This window comes from Lissotriton helveticus, chromosome 12, assembly GCF_964261635.1.
Source record: "Lissotriton helveticus chromosome 12, aLisHel1.1, whole genome shotgun sequence".
Taxonomy (NCBI): Eukaryota; Metazoa; Chordata; class Amphibia; order Caudata; family Salamandridae; genus Lissotriton; species Lissotriton helveticus.
The window spans coordinates 716712687-716733341 of NC_136073.1; positions in this window are offsets into that span (position 1 = coordinate 716712687).

Genomic DNA, 20655 nt, shown 5'->3' on the forward strand with positions numbered 1-20655 from the left:
AATGGTCCATTTTCAAATGTTTTATTTTTGAACGTCAGTTCACATTTGTAGGTAGATCATCAGTTTTAGAGCTAAAATTAGCATGTTTAAAGCGATTTTCATGCTTCCAGGGGCCCGGGAAGTGAGTTAAATACCATTTGGAGGCATTTAATGTTCAAGCAAAAACAGGTGATTTTTGACAAAAGAGATAACACCCCCCCATTACGTCATGCTTCAGAAAGGTGAAAAATGGTCCGTTTTGAAATGTTTTATTTTAGAACGTCAGTTCACATTTGTAGGTAGATCATCAGTTTTAGAGCTAAAATTAGCATTTTAAAGTGATTTTCATGCTTCCAGGGGCCCGGGAAGTGAATTAAATACCATTTGGAGGCATTTAATGTTCAAGCAAAAACAGTTGATTTTTGACAAAAGAGATAACACCCCCCCATTACGTCATGCTTCAGAAAGGTGAAAAATGGTCCGTTTTGAAATGTTTTATTTTTGAACGTCAGTTCACATTTGTAGGTAGATCATCAGTTTAAGAGCTAAAATTAGCATGTTTAAAGTGATTTTCATGCTTCCAGGGGCCCGGGAAGTGAGTTAAATACCATTTGGAGGCATTTAATGTTCAAGCAAAAACAGGTGATTTTTGACAAAAGAGATAACACCCCCCCCCCATTACGTCATGCTTCAGAAAGGTGAAAAATGGTCCGTTTTGAAATGTTTTATTTTAGAACGTCAGTTCACATTTGTAGGTAGATCATCAGTTTTAGAGCTAAAATTAGCATGTTTAAAGTGATTTTCATGCTTCCAGGGGCCCGGGAAATGAATTAAATACCATTTGGAGGCATTTAATGTTCAAGCAAACACAGTTGATTTTTGACAAAAGAGATAACACCCCCCATTACGTCATGCTTCAGAAAGGTGAAAAATGGTCCGTTTTGAAATGTTTTATTTTAGAACGTCAGTTCACATTTGTAGGTAGATCATCAGTTTTAGAGCTAAAATTAGCATGTTTAAAGTGATTTTCATGCTTCCAGGGGCCCGGGAAGTGAATTAAATACCATTTGGAGGCATTTAATGTTCAAGCAAAAACAGGTGATTTTTGACAAAAGAGATAACACCCCCCCATTACGTCATGCTTCAGAAAGGTGAAAAATGGTCCGTTTTCAAATGTTTTATTTTTGAACGTCAGTTCACATTTGTAGGTAGATCATCAGTTTAAGAGCTAAAATTAGCATGTTTAAAGTGATTTTCATGCTTCCAGGGGCCCGGGAAGTGAATTAAATACCATTTGGAGGCATTTAATGTTCAAGCAAAAACAGGTGATTTTTGACAAAAGAGTTAACACCCCCCCATTATGTCATGCTTCAGAAAGGTGAAAAATGGTCCGTTTTCAAATGTTTTATTTTTGAACGTCAGTTCACATTTGTAGGTAGATCATCAGTTTTAGAGCTAAAATTTGCATGTTTAAAGTGATTTTCATGCTTCCAGGGGCCCGGGAAGTGAATTAAATACCATTTGGAGGCATTTAATGTTCAAGCAAAAACAGGTGATATTTGACAAAAGAGATAACACCCCCCATTACGTCATGCTTCAGAAAGGTGAAAAATGGTCCGTTTTCAAATGTTTTATTTTTGAACGTCAGTTCACATTTGTAGGTAGATCGTCAGTTTTAGAGCTAAAATGTGTATGTTGAAAGTGATTTTCATGCTTCCAGGGGCCCGGGAAGTGAATTAAATACCATTTGGAGGCATTTAATGTTCAAGCAAAAACAGGTGATTTTTGACAAAAGAGATAACACCCCCCAATTACGTCATGCTTCAGAAAGGTGAAAAATGGTCCGTTTTCAAATGTTTTATTTTTGAACGTCAGTTCACATTTGTAGGTAGATCATCAGTTTTAAAACTAAAATTAGCATGTTTAAAGTGATTTTCATGCTTCCAGGGGCCCGGGAAGTGAATTAAATACCATTTGGAGGCATTTAATGTTCAAGCAAAAACAGTTGATTTTTGACAAAAGAGATAACACCCCCCCATTACGTCATGCTTCAGAAAGGTGAAAAATGGTCCGTTTTGAAATGTTTTATTTTTGAACGTCAGTTCACATTTGTAGGTAGATCATCAGTTCAAGAGCTAAAATTAGCATGTTTAAAGTGATTTTCATGCTTCCAGGGGCCCGGGAAGTGAGTTAAATACCATTTGGAGGCATTTAATGTTCAAGCAAAAACAGGTGATTTTTGACAAAAGAGATAACACCCCCCCCCCATTACGTCATGCTTCAGAAAGGTGAAAAATGGTCCGTTTTGAAATGTTTTATTTTAGAACGTCAGTTCACATTTGTAGGTAGATCATCAGTTTTAGAGCTAAAATTAGCATGTTTAAAGTGATTTTCATGCTTCCAGGGGCCCGGGAAATGAATTAAATACCATTTGGAGGCATTTAATGTTCAAGCAAAAACAGTTGATTTTTGACAAAAGAGATAACACCCCCCATTACGTCATGCTTCAGAAAGGTGAAAAATGGTCCGTTTTGAAATGTTTTATTTTAGAACGTCAGTTCACATTTGTAGGTAGATCATCAGTTTTAGAGCTAAAATTAGCATGTTTAAAGTGATTTTCATGCTTCCAGGGGCCCGGGAAGTGAATTAAATACCATTTGGAGGCATTTAATGTTCAAGCAAAAACAGGTGATTTTTGACAAAAGAGATAACACCCCCCCATTACGTCATGCTTCAGAAAGGTGAAAAATGGTCCGTTTTCAAATGTTTTATTTTTGAACGTCAGTTCACATTTGTAGGTAGATCATCAGTTTAAGAGCTAAAATTAGCATGTTTAAAGTGATTTTCATGCTTCCAGGGGCCCGGGAAGTGAATTAAATACCATTTGGAGGCATTTAATGTTCAAGCAAAAACAGGTGATTTTTGACAAAAGAGTTAACACCCCCCCATTATGTCATGCTTCAGAAAGGTGAAAAATGGTCCGTTTTCAAATGTTTTATTTTTGAACGTCAGTTCACATTTGTAGGTAGATCATCAGTTTTAGAGCTAAAATTTGCATGTTTAAAGTGATTTTCATGCTTCCAGGGGCCCGGGAAGTGAATTAAATACCATTTGGAGGCATTTAATGTTCAAGCAAAAACAGGTGATATTTGACAAAAGAGATAACACCCCCCATTACGTCATGCTTCAGAAAGGTGAAAAATGGTCCGTTTTCAAATGTTTTATTTTTGAACGTCAGTTCACATTTGTAGGTAGATCGTCAGTTTTAGAGCTAAAATGTGTATGTTGAAAGTGATTTTCATGCTTCCAGGGGCCCGGGAAGTGAATTAAATACCATTTGGAGGCATTTAATGTTCAAGCAAAAACAGGTGATTTTTGACAAAAGAGATAACACCCCCCAATTACGTCATGCTTCAGAAAGGTGAAAAATGGTCCGTTTTCAAATGTTTTATTTTTGAACGTCAGTTCACATTTGTAGGTAGATCATCAGTTTTAAAACTAAAATTAGCATGTTTAAAGTGATTTTCATGCTTCCAGGGGCCCGGGAAGTGAATTAAATACCATTTGGAGGCATTTAATGTTCAAGCAAAAACAGGTGATTTTTGACAAAAGAGATAACACCCCCCCATTACGTCATGATTCAGAAAGGTGAAAAATGGTCCGTTTTCAAATGTTTTATTTTTGAACGTCAGTTCACATTTGTAGATAGATCATCAGTTTAAGAGCTAAAATTAGCATGTTTAAAGTGATTTTCATGCTTCCAGGGGCCCGGGAAGTGAATTAAATACCATTTGGAGGCATTTAATGTTCAAGCAAAAACAGGTGATTTTTGACAAAAGAGATAACACCCCCCCCATTACGTCATGCTTCAGAAAGGTGAAAAATGGTCTGTTTTCAAATGTTTTATTTTTGAACGTCAGTTCACATTTGTAGGTAGATCATCAGTTTTAGAGCTAAAATTAGCATGTTTAAAGTGATTTTCATCCTTCCATTGGCCCGGGAAGTGAATTAAATACCATTTGGAGGCATTTAATATTCAAACAAAAACAGGTGATTTTTGACAAAAGAGATAACACCCCCCCATTACGTCATGCTTCAGAAAGGTGAAAAATGGTCCATTTTCAAATGTTTTATTTTTGAACGTCAGTTCACATTTGTAGGTAGATCATCAGTTTTAGAGCTAAAATTAGCATGTTTAAAGCGATTTTTATGCTTCCAGGGGCCCGGGAAGTGAGTTAAATACCATTTGGAGGCATTTAATGTTCAAGCTAAAACAGGTGATTTTTGACAAAAGAGATAACACCCCCCCCCCCATTACATCATGCTTCAGAAAGGTGAAAAATGGTCCGTTTTGAAATGTTTTATTTTAGAACGTCAGTTCACATTTGTAGGTATATCATCAGTTTTAGAGCTAAAATTAGCATGTTTAAAGTGATTTTCATGCTTCCAGGGGCCCGGGAAGTGAATTAAATACCATTTGGAGGCATTTAATGTTCAAGCAAAAACAGTTGATTTTTGACAAAAGAGATAATACCCCCCCATTACGTCATGCTTCAGAAAGGTGAAAAATGGTCCGTTTTGAAATGTTTTATTTTAGAACGTCAGTTCACATTTGGAGGTAGATCATCAGTTTTAGAGCTAAAATTAGCATGTTTAAAGTGATTTTCATGCTTCCAGGGGCCCGGGAAGTGAATTAAATACCATTTGGAGGCATTTAATGTTCAAGCAAAAACAGGTGATTTTTGACAAAAGAGATAACACCCCCCCCATTACGTCATGCTTCAGAAAGGTGAAAAATGGTCCGTTTTCAAATGTTTTATTTTTGAACGTCAGTTCACATTTGTAGGTAGATCATCAGTTTAAGAGCTAAAATTAGCATGTTTAAAGTGATTTTCATGCTTCCAGGGGCCCGGGAAGTGAATTAAATACCATTTGGAGGCATTTAATGTTCAAGCAAAAACAGGTGATTTTTGACAAAAGAGATAACACCCCCCCATTACGTCATGCTTCAGAAAGGTGAAAAATGGACCGTTTTCAAATGTTTTATTTTTGAGTGTCAGTTCACATTTGTAGGTAGATCATCAGTTTTAGAGCTAAAATTTGCATGTTTAAAGTGATTTTCATGCTTCCAGGGGCCCGGGAAGTGAATTAAATACCATTTGGAGGCATTTAATGTTCAAGCAAAAACAGGTGATATTTGACAAAAGAGATAACACCCCCCCATTACGTCATGCTTCAGAAAGGTGAAAAATGGTCCGTTTTCAAATGTTTTATTTTTGAACGTCAGTTCACATTTGTAGGTAGATCATCAGTTTTAGAGCTAAAATTAGCATGTTTAAAGCGATTTTTATGCTTCCAGGGGCCCGGGAAGTGAGTTAAATACCATTTGGAGGCATTTAATGTTCAAGCTAAAACAGGTGATTTTTGACAAAAGAGATAACACCCCCCCCCATTACATCATGCTTCAGAAAGGTGAAAAATGGTCCGTTTTGAAATGTTTTATTTTAGAACGTCAGTTCACATTTGTAGGTATATCATCAGTTTTAGAGCTAAAATTAGCATGTTTAAAGTGATTTTCATGCTTCCAGGGGCCCGGGAAGTGAATTAAATACCATTTGGAGGCATTTAATGTTCAAGCAAAAACAGTTGATTTTTGACAAAAGAGATAATACCCCCCCATTACGTCATGCTTCAGAAAGGTGAAAAATGGTCCGTTTTGAAATGTTTTATTTTAGAACGTCAGTTCACATTTGGAGGTAGATCATCAGTTTTAGAGCTAAAATTAGCATGTTTAAAGTGATTTTCATGCTTCCAGGGGCCCGGGAAGTGAATTAAATACCATTTGGAGGCATTTAATGTTCAAGCAAAAACAGGTGATTTTTGACAAAAGAGATAACACCCCCCCCCATTACATCATGCTTCAGAAAGGTGAAAAATGGTCCGTTTTGAAATGTTTTATTTTAGAACGTCAGTTCACATTTGTAGGTATATCATCAGTTTTAGAGCTAAAATTAGCATGTTTAAAGTGATTTTCATGCTTCCAGGGGCCCGGGAAGTGAATTAAATACCATTTGGAGGCATTTAATGTTCAAGCAAAAACAGTTGATTTTTGACAAAAGAGATAATACCCCCCCATTACGTCATGCTTCAGAAAGGTGAAAAATGGTCCGTTTTGAAATGTTTTATTTTTGAGTGTCAGTTCACATTTGTAGGTAGATCATCAGTTTTAGAGCTAAAATTTGCATGTTTAAAGTGATTTTCATGCTTCCAGGGGCCCGGGAAGTGAATTAAATACCATTTGGAGGCATTTAATGTTCAAGCAAAAACAGGTGATATTTGACAAAAGAGATAACACCCCCCCATTACGTCATGCTTCAGAAAGGTGAAAAATGGTCCGTTTTCAAATGTTTTATTTTTGAACGTCAGTTCACATTTGTAGGTAGATCGTCAGTTTTAGAGCTAAAATTAGCATGTTTAAAGTGATTTTCATGCTTCCAGGGGCCCGGGAAGTGAGTTAAATACCATTTGGAGGCATTTAATGTTCAAGCAAAAACAGGTGATTTTTGACAAAAGAGATAACACCCCCCCCCCCATTACGTCATGCTTCAGAAAGGTGAAAAATGGTCCGTTTTGAAATGTTTTATTTTAGAACGTCAGTTCACATTTGTAGGTAGATCATCAGTTTTAGAGCTAAAATTAGCATGTTTAAAGTGATTTTCATGCTTCCAGGGGCCCGGGAAGTGAATTAAATACAATTTGGAGGCATTTAATGTTCAAGCAAAAACAGTTGATTTTTGACAAAAGAGATAACACCCCCCATTACGTCATGCTTCAGAAAGGTGAAAAATGGTCCGTTTTGAAATGTTTTATTTTAGAACGTCAGTTCACATTTGTAGGTAGATCATCAGTTTTAGAGCTAAAATTAGCATGTTTAAAGTGATTTTCATGCTTCCAGGGGCCCGGGAAGTGAATTAAATACCATTTGGAGGCATTTAATGTTCAAGCAAAAACAGGTGATTTTTGACAAAAGAGATAACACCCCGCCATTACGTCATGCTTCAGAAAGGTGAAAAATGGTCCGTTTTCAAATGTTTTATTTTTGAACGTCAGTTCACATTTGTAGGTAGATCATCAGTTTAAGAGCTAAAATTAGCATGTTTAAAGTGATTTTCATGCTTCCAGGGGCCCGGGAAGTGAATTAAATACCATTTGGAGGCATTTAATGTTCAAGCAAAAACAGGTGATTTTTGACAAAAGAGTTAACACCCCCCCATTATGTCATGCTTCAGAAAGGTGAAAAATGGTCCGTTTTCAAATGTTTTATTTTTGAACGTCAGTTCACATTTGTAGGTAGATCATCAGTTTTAGAGCTAAAATTTGCATGTTTAAAGTGATTTTCATGCTTCCAGGGGCCCGGGAAGTGAATTAAATACCATTTGGAGGCATTTAATGTTCAAGCAAAAACAGGTGATATTTGACAAAAGAGATAACACCCCCCATTACGTCATGCTTCAGAAAGGTGAAAAATGGTCCGTTTTCAAATGTTTTATTTTTGAACGTCAGTTCACATTTGTAGGTAGATCGTCAGTTTTAGAGCTAAAATGTGTATGTTGAAAGTGATTTTCATGCTTCCAGGGGCCCGGGAAGTGAATTAAATACCATTTGGAGGCATTTAATGTTCAAGCAAAAACAGGTGATTTTTGACAAAAGAGATAACACCCCCCAATTACGTCATGCTTCAGAAAGGTGAAAAATGGTCCGTTTTCAAATGTTTTATTTTTGAACGTCAGTTCACATTTGTAGGTAGATCATCAGTTTTAAAACTAAAATTAGCATGTTTAAAGTGATTTTCATGCTTCCAGGGGCCCGGGAAGTGAATTAAATACCATTTGGAGGCATTTAATGTTCAAGCAAAAACAGGTGATTTTTGACAAAAGAGATAACACCCCCCCATTACGTCATGATTCAGAAAGGTGAAAAATGGTCCGTTTTCAAATGTTTTATTTTTGAACGTCAGTTCACATTTGTAGGTAGATCATCAGTTTAAGAGCTAAAATTAGCATGTTTAAAGTGATTTTCATGCTTCCAGGGGCCCGGGAAGTGAATTAAATACCATTTGGAGGCATTTAATGTTCAAGCAAAAACAGGTGATTTTTGACAAAAGAGATAACACCCCCCCCATTACGTCATGCTTCAGAAAGGTGAAAAATGGTCTGTTTTCAAATGTTTTATTTTTGAACGTCAGTTCACATTTGTAGGTAGATCATCAGTTTTAGAGCTAAAATTAGCATGTTGAAAGTGATTTTCATGCTTCCAGGGGCCCGGGAAGTGAATTAAATACCATTTGGAGGCATTTAATGTTCAAGCAAAAACAAGTGATTTTTGACAAAAGAGATAACACCCCCCCATTACGTCATGCTTCAGAAAGGTGAAAAATTGTCCGTTTTCAAATGTTTTATTTTTGAACGTCAGTTCACAATTGTAGGTAGATCATCAGTTTTAGAGCTAAAATTAGCATGTTTAAAGTGATTTTCATCCTTCCATTGGCCCGGGAAGTGAATTAAATACCATTTGGAGGCATTTAATATTCAAACAAAAACAGGTGATTTTTGACAAAAGAGATAACACCCCCCCATTACGTCATGCTTCAGAAAGGTGAAAAATGGTCCATTTTCAAATGTTTTATTTTTGAACGTCAGTTCACATTTGTAGGTAGATCATCAGTTTTAGAGCTAAAATTAGCATGTTTAAAGCGATTTTTATGCTTCCAGGGGCCCGGGAAGTGAGTTAAATACCATTTGGAGGCATTTAATGTTCAAGCTAAAACAGGTGATTTTTGACAAAAGAGATAACACCCCCCCCCCATTACATCATGCTTCAGAAAGGTGAAAAATGGTCCGTTTTGAAATGTTTTATTTTAGAACGTCAGTTCACATTTGTAGGTATATCATCAGTTTTAGAGCTAAAATTAGCATGTTTAAAGTGATTTTCATGCTTCCAGGGGCCCGGGAAGTGAATTAAATACCATTTGGAGGCATTTAATGTTCAAGCAAAAACAGTTGATTTTTGACAAAAGAGATAATACCCCCCCATTACGTCATGCTTCAGAAAGGTGAAAAATGGTCCGTTTTGAAATGTTTTATTTTAGAACGTCAGTTCACATTTGGAGGTAGATCATCAGTTTTAGAGCTAAAATTAGCATGTTTAAAGTGATTTTCATGCTTCCAGGGGCCCGGGAAGTGAATTAAATACCATTTGGAGGCATTTAATGTTCAAGCAAAAACAGGTGATTTTTGACAAAAGAGATAACACCCCCCCCATTACGTCATGCTTCAGAAAGGTGAAAAATGGTCCGTTTTCAAATGTTTTATTTTTGAACGTCAGTTCACATTTGTAGGTAGATCATCAGTTTAAGAGCTAAAATTAGCATGTTTAAAGTGATTTTCATGCTTCCAGGGGCCCGGGAAGTGAATTAAATACCATTTGGAGGCATTTAATGTTCAAGCAAAAACAGGTGATTTTTGACAAAAGAGATAACACCCCCCCATTACGTCATGCTTCAGAAAGGTGAAAAATGGACCGTTTTCAAATGTTTTATTTTTGAGTGTCAGTTCACATTTGTAGGTAGATCATCAGTTTTAGAGCTAAAATTTGCATGTTTAAAGTGATTTTCATGCTTCCAGGGGCCCGGGAAGTGAATTAAATACCATTTGGAGGCATTTAATGTTCAAGCAAAAACAGGTGATATTTGACAAAAGAGATAACACCCCCCCCATTACGTCATGCTTCAGAAAGGTGAAAAATGGTCCGTTTTCAAATGTTTTATTTTTGAACGTCAGTTCACATTTGTAGGTAGATCATCAGTTTTAGAGCTAAAATTAGCATGTTTAAAGCGATTTTTATGCTTCCAGGGGCCCGGGAAGTGAGTTAAATACCATTTGGAGGCATTTAATGTTCAAGCTAAAACAGGTGATTTTTGACAAAAGAGATAACACCCCCCCCCCATTACATCATGCTTCAGAAAGGTGAAAAATGGTCCGTTTTGAAATGTTTTATTTTAGAACGTCAGTTCACATTTGTAGGTATATCATCAGTTTTAGAGCTAAAATTAGCATGTTTAAAGTGATTTTCATGCTTCGAGGGGCCCGGGAAGTGAATTAAATACCATTTGGAGGCATTTAATGTTCAAGCAAAAACAGTTGATTTTTGACAAAAGAGATAATACCCCCCCATTACGTCATGCTTCAGAAAGGTGAAAAATGGTCCGTTTTGAAATGTTTTATTTTAGAACGTCAGTTCACATTTGGAGGTAGATCATCAGTTTTAGAGCTAAAATTAGCATGTTTAAAGTGATTTTCATGCTTCCAGGGGCCCGGGAAGTGAATTAAATACCATTTGGAGGCATTTAATGTTCAAGCAAAAACAGGTGATTTTTGACAAAAGAGATAACACCCCCCCCATTACGTCATGCTTCAGAAAGGTGAAAAATGGTCCGTTTTCAAATGTTTTATTTTTGAACGTCAGTTCACATTTGTAGGTAGATCATCAGTTTAAGAGCTAAAATTAGCATGTTTAAAGTGATTTTCATGCTTCCAGGGGCCCGGGAAGTGAATTAAATACCATTTGGAGGCATTTAATGTTCAAGCAAAAACAGGTGATTTTTGACAAAAGAGATAACACCCCCCCATTACGTCATGCTTCAGAAAGGTGAAAAATGGACCGTTTTCAAATGTTTTATTTTTGAGTGTCAGTTCACATTTGTAGGTAGATCATCAGTTTTAGAGCTAAAATGTGCATGTTTAAAGTGATTTTCATGCTTCCAGGGGCCCGGGAAGTGAATTAAATACCATTTGGAGGCATTTAATGTTCAAGCAAAAACAGGTGATATTTGACAAAAGAGATAACACCCCCCCCATTACGTCATGCTTCAGAAAGGTGAAAAATGGTCCGTTTTCAAATGTTTTATTTTTGAACGTCAGTTCACATTTGTAGGTAGATCGTCAGTTTTAGAGCTAAAATTTGTATGTTGAAAGTGATTTTCATGCTTCCAGGGGCCCGGGAAGTGAATTAAATACCATTTGGAGGCATTTAATGTTCAAGCAAAAACAGGTGATTTTTGACAAAAGAGATAACACCCCCCCATTACGTCATGCTTCAGAAAGGTGAAAAATGGTCTGTTTTCAAATGTTTTATTTTTGAACGTCAGTTCACATTTGTAGGTAGATCATCAGTTTAAGAGCTAAAATTAGCATGTTTAAAGCGATTTTCATGCTTTCAAGGGCCCGGGAAGTGAATTAAATACCATTTGGAGGCATTTAATGTTCAAGCAAAAACAGGTGATTTTTGACAAAAGAGATAACACCCCCCCATTACGTCATAATTCAGAAAGGTGAAAAATGGTCCGTTTTCAAATGTTTTATTTTTGAACGTCAGTTCACATTTGTAGGTAGATCATCAGTTTAAGAGCTAAAATTAGCATGTTTAAAGTGATTTTCATCCTTCCAGGGGCCCGGGAAGTGAATTAAATACCATTTGGAGGCATTTAATATTCAAACAAAAACAGGTGATTTTTGACAAAAGAGATAACACCCCCCCATTACGTCATGCTTCAGAAAGGTGAAAAATGGTCCATTTTCAAATGTTTTATTTTTGAACGTCAGTTCACATTTGTAGGTAGATCATCAGTTTAAGAGCTAAAATTAGCATGTTTAAAGTGATTTTCATGCTCCCAGGGGCCCGGGAAGTGAATTAAATACCATTTGGAGGCATTTAATGTTCAAGCAAAGACAGGTGATTTTTGACAAAAGAGATAACACCCCCCCATTACGTCATGCTTCAGAAAGGTGAAAAATGGTCCGTTTTGAAATGTTTTATTTTAGAACGTCAGTTCACATTTGTAGGTAGATCATCAGTTTTAGAGCTAAAATTAGCATTTTAAAGTGATTTTCATGCTTCCAGGGGCCCGGGAAGTGAATTAAATACCATTTGGAGGCATTTAATGTTCAAGCAAAAACAGTTGATTTTTGACAAAAGAGATAACACCCCCCCATTACGTCATGCTTCAGAAAGGTGAAAAATGGTCCGTTTTGAAATGTTTTATTTTAGAACGTCAGTTCACATTTGTAGGTAGATCATCAGTTTTAGAGCTAAAATTAGCATGTTTAAAGTGATTTTCATGCTTCCAGGGGCCCGGGAAGTGAATTAAATACCATTTGGAGGCATTTAATGTTCAAGCAATAACAGGTGATTTTTGACAAAAGAGATAACACCCCCCCCATTACGTCATGCTTCAGAAAGGTGAAAAATGGTCCGTTTTCAAATGTTTTATTTTTGAACGTCAGTTCACATTTGTAGGTAGATCATCAGTTTAAGAGCTAAAATTAGCATGTTTAAAGTGATTTTCATGCTTCCAGGGGCCCGGGAAGTGAATTAAATACCATTTGGAGGCATTTAATGTTCAAGCAAAAACAGGTGATTTTTGACAAAAGAGATAACACCCCCCCATTACGTCATGCTTCAGAAAGGTGAAAAATGGTCCGTTTTCAAATGTTTTATTTTTGAACGTCAGTTCACATTTGTAGGTAGATCATCAGTTTTAGAGCTAAAATTTGCATGTTTAAAGTGATTTTCATGCTTCCAGGGGCCCGGGAAGTGAATTAAATACCATTTGGAGGCATTTAATGTTCAAGCAAAAACAGGTGATATTTGACAAAAGAGATAACACCCCCCCATTACGTCATGCTTCAGAAAGGTGAAAAATGGTCCGTTTTCAAATGTTTTATTTTTGAACGTCAGTTCACATTTGTAGGTAGATCGTCAGTTTTAGAGCTAAAATTTATATGTTGAAAGTGATTTTCATGCTTCCAGGGGCCCGGGAAGTGAATTAAATACCATTTGGAGGCATTTAATGTTCAAGCAAAAACAGGTGATTTTTGACAAAAGAGATAACACCCCCCAATTACGTCATGCTTCAGAAAGGTGAAAAATGGTCCGTTTTCAAATGTTTTATTTTTGAACGTCAGTTCACATTTGTAGGTAGATCATCAGTTTTAAAACTAAAATTAGCATGTTTAAAGTGATTTTCATGCTTCCAGGGGCCCGGGAAGTGAATTAAATACCATTTGGAGGCATTTAATGTTCAAGCAAAAACAGGTGATTTTTGACAAAAGAGATAACACCCCGCCATTACGTCATGCTTCAGAAAGGTGAAAAATGGTCTGTTTTCAAATGTTTTATTTTTGAAAGTCAGTTCACATTTGTAGGTAGATCATCAGTTTTAGAGCTAAAATTAGCATGTTTAAAGTGATTTTCATGCTTCCAGGGGCCCGGGAAGTGAATTAAATACCATTTGGAGGCATTTAATGTTCAAGCAAAAACAGGTGATTTTTGACAAAAGAGATAACACCCCCCCATTACGTCATGCTTCAGAAAGGTGAAAAATTGTCCGTTTTCAAATGTTTTATTTTTGAACGTCAGTTCACATTTGTAGGTAGATCATCAGTTTTAGAGCTAAAATTAGCATGTTTAAAGTGATTTTCATGCTTCTAGGGGCCCGGGAAGTGAATTAAATACCATTTGGAGGCATTTAATGTTCAAGCAAAAACAGGTGATTTTTGACAAAAGAGATAACACCCCCCATTACGTCATGCTTCAAAAAGGTGAAAAATGGTCCGTTTTCAAATGTTTTATTTTTGAACGTCAGTTCACATTTGTAGGTAGATCATCAGTTTTAGAGCTAAAATTAGCATGTTTAAAGTGATTTTCATGCTTCCAGGGGCCCGGGAAGTGAATTAAATACCATTTGGAGGCATTTAATGTTCAAGCAAAAACAGGTGATTTTTGACAAAAGAGATAACACCCCCCATTACGTCAGGCTTCAAAAAGGTGAAAAATGGTCCGTTTTCAAATGTTTTATTTTTGAACGTCAGTTCACATTTGTAGGTAGATCATCAGTTTAAGAGCTAAAATTAGCATGTTTAAAGTGATTTTCATGCTTCCAGGGGCCCGGGAAGTGAATTAAATACCATTTGGAGGCATTTAATGTTCAAGCAAAAACAGTTGATTTTTGACAAAAGAGATAACACCCCCCCATTACGTCATGCTTCAGAAAGGTGAAAAATGGTCCGTTTTGAAATGTTTTATTTTTGAACGTCAGTTCACATTTGTAGGTAGATCATCAGTTTTAGAGCTAAAATGTGCATGTTTAAAGCGATTTTCATGCTTTCAGGGGCCCGGGAAGTGAATTAAATACCATTTGGAGGCATTTAATATTCAAACAAAAACAGGTGATTTTTGACAAAAGAGATAACACCCCCCCATTACGTCATGCTTCAGAAAGGTGAAAAATGGTCCATTTTCAAATGTTTTATTTTTGAACGTCAGTTCACATTTGTAGGTAGATCATCAGTTTAAGAGCTAAAATTAGCATGTTTAAAGTGATTTTCATGCTTCTAGGGGCCCGGGAAGTGAATTAAATACCATGTGGAGGCATTTAATGTTCAAGAAAAAACAGGTGATTTTTGACAAAAGAGATAACACCCCCCCATTACGTCATGCTTCAGAAAGGTGAAAAATGGTCCATTTTCAAATGTTTTATTTTTGAACGTCAGTTCACATTTGTAGGTAGATCATCAGTTTTAGAGCTAAAATTAGCATGTTTAAAGCGATTTTCATGCTTCCAGGGGCCCGGGAAGTGAGTTAAATACCATTTGGAGGCATTTAATGTTCAAGCAAAAACAGGTGATTTTTGACAAAAGAGATAACACCCCCCCCATTACGTCATGCTTCAGAAAGGTGAAAAATGGTCCGTTTTGAAATGTTTTATTTTAGAACGTCAGTTCACATTTGTAGGTAGATCATCAGTTTTAGAGCTAAAATTAGCATGTTTAAAGTGATTTTCATGCTTCCAGGGGCCCGGGAAGTGAATTAAATACCATTTGGAGGCATTTAATGTTCAAGCAAAAACAGTTGATTTTTGACAAAAGAGATAACACCCCCCCATTACGTCATGCTTCAGAAAGGTGAAAAATGGTCCGTTTTGAAATGTTTTATTTTAGAACGTCAGTTCACATTTGTAGGTAGATCATCAGTTTTAGAGCTAAAATTAGCATGTTTAAAGTGATTTTCATGCTTCCAGGGGCCCGGGAAGTGAATTAAATACCATTTGGAGGCATTTAATGTTCAAGCAAAAACAGGTGATTTTTGACAAAAGAGATAACACCCCCCCATTCCGTCATGCTTCAGAAAGGTGAAAAATGGTCCGTTTTCAAATGTTTTATTTTTGAACGTCAGTTCACATTTGTAGGTAGATCATCAGTTTAAGAGCTAAAATTAGCATGTTTAAAGTGATTTTCATGCTTCCAGGGGCCCGGGAAGTGAATTAAATACCATTTGGAGGCATTTAATGTTCAAGCAAAAACAGGTGATTTTTGACAAAAGAGATAACACCCCCCCATTATGTCATGCTTCAGAAAGGTGAAAAATGGTCCGTTTTCAAATGTTTTATTTTTGAACGTCAGTTCACATTTGTAGGTAGATCATCAGTTTTAGAGCTAAAATTTGCATGTTTAAAGTGATTTTCATGCTTCCAGGGGCCCGGGAAGTAAATTAAATACCATTTGGAGGCATTTAATGTTCAAGCAAAAACAGGTGATATTTGACAAAAGAGATAACACCCCCCATTACGTCATGCTTCAGAAAGGTGAAAAATGGTCCGTTTTCAAATGTTTTATTTTTGAACGTCAGTTCACATTTGTAGGTAGATCGTCAGTTTTAGAGCTAAAATGTGTATGTTGAAAGTGATTTTCATGCTTCCAGGGGCCCGGGAAGTGAATTAAATACCATTTGGAGGCATTTAATGTTCAAGCAAAAACATGTGATTTTTGACAAAAGAGATAACACCCCCCAATTACGTCATGCTTCAGAAAGGTGAAAAATGGTCCGTTTTCAAATGTTTTATTTTTGAACGTCAGTTCACATTTGTAGGTAGATCATCAGTTTTAAAACTAAAATTAGCATGTTTAAAGTGATTTTCATGCTTCCAGGGGCCCGGGAAGTGAATTAAATACCATTTGGAGGCATTTAATGTTCAAGCAAAAACAGGTGATTTTTGACAAAAGAGATAACACCCCCCCATTACGTCATGATTCAGAAAGGTGAAAAATGGTCCGTTTTCAAATGTTTTATTTTTGAACGTCAGTTCACATTTGTAGGTAGATCATCAGTTTAAGAGCTAAAATTAGCATGTTTAAAGTGATTTTCATGCTTCCAGGGGCCCGGGAAGTGAATTAAATACCATTTGGAGGCATTTAATGTTCAAGCAAAAACAGGTGATTTTTGACAAAAGAGATAACACCCCCCCATTACGTCATGCTTCAGAAAGGTGAAAAATGGTCTGTTTTCAAATGTTTTATTTTTGAACGTCAGTTCACATTTGTAGGTAGATCATCAGTTTTAGAGCTAAAATTAGCATGTTGAAAGTGATTTTCATGCTTCCAGGGGCCCGGTAAGTGAATTAAATACCATTTGGAGGCATTTAATGTTCAAGCAAAAACAAGTGATTTTTGACAAAAGAGATAACACCCCCCCATTACGTCATGCTTCAGAAAGGTGAAAAATTGTCCGTTTTCAAATGTTTTATTTTTGAACGTCAGTTCACATTTGTAGGTAGATCATCAGTTTTAGAGCTAAAATTAGCATGTTTAAAGTGATTTTCATCCTTCCATTGGCCCGGGAAGTGAATTAAATACCATTTGGAGGCATTTAATATTCATACAAAAACAGGTGATTTTTGACAAAAGAGATAACACCCCCCCATTACGTCATGCTTCAGAAAGGTGAAAAATGGTCCATTTTCAAATGTTTTATTTTTGAACGTCAGTTCACATTTGTAGGTAGATCATCAGTTTTAGAGCTAAAATTAGCATGTTTAACGCGATTTTTATGCTTCCAGGGGCCCGGGAAGTGAGTTAAATACCATTTGGAGGCATTTAATGTTCAAGCTAAAACAGGTGATTTTTGACAAAAGAGATAACACCCCCCCCCCATTACGTCATGCTTCAGAAAGGTGAAAAATGGTCCGTTTTGAAATGTTTTATTTTAGAACGTCAGTTCACATTTGTAGGTATATCATCAGTTTTAGAGCTAAAATTAGCATGTTTAAAGTGATTTTCATGCTTCCAGGGGCCCGGGAAGTGAATTAAATACCATTTGGAGGCATTTAATGTTCAAGCAAAAACAGTTGATTTTTGACAAAAGAGATAACACCCCCCCATTACGTCATGCTTCAGAAAGGTGAAAAATGGTCCGTTTTGAAATGTTTTATTTTAGAACGTCAGTTCACATTTGTAGGTAGATCATCAGTTTTAGAGCTAAAATTAGCATGTTTAAAGTGATTTTCATGCTTCCAGGGGCCCGGGAAGTGAATTAAATACCATTTGGAGGCATTTAATGTTCAAGCAAAAACAGGTGATTTTTGACAAAAGAGATAACACCCCCCCATTACGTCATGCTTCAGAAAGGTGAAAAATGGACCGTTTTCAAATGTTTTATTTTTGAGTGTCAGTTCACATTTGTAGGTAGATCATCAGTTTTAGAGCTAAAATTAGCATGTTTAAAGTGATTTTCATGCTTCCAGGGGCCCGGGAAGTGAATTAAATACCATTTGGAGGCATTTAATGTTCAAGCAAAAACAGGTGATTTTTGACAAAAGAGATAACACCCCCCCCATTACGTCATGCTTCAGAAAGGTGAAAAATGGTCCGTTTTGAAATGTTTTATTTTTGAACGTCAGTTCACATTTGTAGGTAGATCATCAGTTTTAGAGCTAAAATGTGCATGTTTAAAGCGATTTTCATGCTTTCAGGGGCCCGGGAAGTGAATTAAATACCATTTGGAGGCATTTAATATTCAAACAAAAACAGGTGATTTTTGACAAAAGAGATAACACCCTCCCATTACGTCATGCTTCAGAAAGGTGAAAAATGGTCCATTTTCAAATGTTTTATTTTTGAACGTCAGTTCACATTTGTAGGTAGATCATCAGTTTAAGAGCTAAAATTAGCATGTTTAAAGTGATTTTCATGCTTCTAGGGGCCCGGGAAGTGAATTAAATACCATGTGGAGGCATTTAATGTTCAAGAAAAAACAGGTGATTTTTGACAAAAGAGATAACACCCCCCCCATTACGTCATGCTTCAGAAAGGTGAAAAATGGTCCATTTTCAAATGTTTTATTTTTGAACGTCAGTTCACATTTGTAGGTAGATCATCAGTTTTAGAGCTAAAATTAGCATGTTTAAAGCGATTTTCATGCTTCCAGGGGCCCGGGAAGTGAGTTAAATACCATTTGGAGGCATTTAATGTTCAAGCAAAAACAGTTGATTTTTGACAAAAGAGATAACACCCCCCCATTACGTCATGCTTCAGAAAGGTGAAAAATGGTCCGTTTTGAAATGTTTTATTTTAGAACGTCAGTTCACATTTGTAGGTAGATCATCAGTTTTAGAGCTAAAATTAGCATGTTTAAAGTGATTTTCATGCTTCCAGGGGCCCGGGAAGTGAATTAAATACCATTTGGAGGCATTTAATGTTCAAGCAAAAACAGGTGATTTTTGACAAAAGAGATAACACCCCCCCATTACGTCATGCTTCAGAAAGGTGAAAAATGGTCCGTTTTCAAATGTTTTATTTTTGAACGTCAGTTCACATTTGTAGGTAGATCATCAGTTTAAGAGCTAAAATTAGCATGTTTAAAGTGATTTTCATGCTTCCAGGGGCCCGGGAAGTGAATTAAATACCATTTGGAGGCATTTAATGTTCAAGCAAAAACAGGTGATTTTTGACAAAAGAGATAACACCCCCCCATTATGTCATGCTTCAGAAAGGTGAAAAATGGTCCGTTTTCAAATGTTTTATTTTTGAACGTCAGTTCACATTTGTAGGTAGATCATCAGTTTTAGAGCTAAAATTTGCATGTTTAAAGTGATTTTCATGCTTCCAGGGGCCCGGGAAGTAAATTAAATACCATTTGGAGGCATTTAATGTTCAAGCAAAAACAGGTGATATTTGACAAAAGAGATAACACCCCCCATTACGTCATGCTTCAGAAAGGTGAAAAATGGTCCGTTTTCAAATGTTTTATTTTTGAACGTCAGTTCACATTTGTAGGTAGATCGTCAGTTTTAGAGCTAAAATGTGTATGTTGAAAGTGATTTTCATGCTTCCAGGGGCCCGGGAAGTGAATTAAATACCATTTGGAGGCATTTAATGTTCAAGCAAAAACAGGTGATTTTTGACAAAAGAGATAACACCCCCCAATTACGTCATGCTTCAGAAAGGTGAAAAATGGTCCGTTTTCAAATGTTTTATTTTTGAACGTCAGTTCACATTTGTAGGTAGATCATCAGTTTTAAAACTAAAATTAGCATGTTTAAAGTGATTTTCATGCTTCCAGGGGCCCGGGAAGTGAATTAAATACCATTTGGAGGCATTTAATGTTCAAGCAAAAACAGGTGATTTTTGACAAAAGAGATAACACCCCCCCATTACGTCATGATTCAGAAAGGTGAAAAATGGTCCGTTTTCAAATGTTTTATTTTTGAACGTCAGTTCACATTTGTAGGTAGATCATCAGTTTAAGAGCTAAAATTAGCATGTTTAAAGTGATTTTCATGCTTCCAGGGGCCCGGGAAGTGAATTAAATACCATTTGGAGGCATTTAATGTTCAAGCAAAAACAGGTGATTTTTGACAAAAGAGATAACACCCCCCCATTACGTCATGCTTCAGAAAGGTGAAAAATGGTCTGTTTTCAAATGTTTTATTTTTGAACGTCAGTTCACATTTGTAGGTAGATCATCAGTTTTAGAGCTAAAATTAGCATGTTGAAAGTGATTTTCATGCTTCCAGGGGCCCGGTAAGTGAATTAAATACCATTTGGAGGCATTTAATGTTCAAGCAAAAACAAGTGATTTTTGACAAAAGAGATAACACCCCCCCATTACGTCATGCTTCAGAAAGGTGAAAAATTGTCCGTTTTCAAATGTTTTATTTTTGAACGTCAGTTCACATTTGTAGGTAGATCATCAGTTTTAGAGCTAAAATTAGCATGTTTAAAGTGATTTTCATCCTTCCATTGGCCCGGGAAGTGAATTAAATACCATTTGGAGGCATTTAATATTCAAACAAAAACAGGTGATTTTTGACAAAAGAGATAACACCCCCCCATTACGTCATGCTTCAGAAAGGTGAAAAATGGTCCATTTTCAAATGTTTTATTTTTGAACGTCAGTTCACATTTGTAGGTAGATCATCAGTTTTAGAGCTAAAATTAGCATGTTTAACGCGATTTTTATGCTTCCAGGGGCCCGGGAAGTGAGTTAAATACCATTTGGAGGCATTTAATGTTCAAGCAAAAACAGTTGATTTTTGACAAAAGAGATAACACCCCCCCCATTACGTCATGCTTCAGAAAGGTGAAAAATGGTCCGTTTTGAAATGTTTTATTTTAGAACGTCAGTTCACATTTGTAGGTAGATCATCAGTTTTAGAGCTAAAATTAGCATGTTTAAAGTGATTTTCATGCTTCCAGGGGCCCGGGAAGTGAATTAAATACCATTTGGAGGCATTTAATGTTCAAGCAAAAACAGGTGATTTTTGACAAAAGAGATAACACCCCC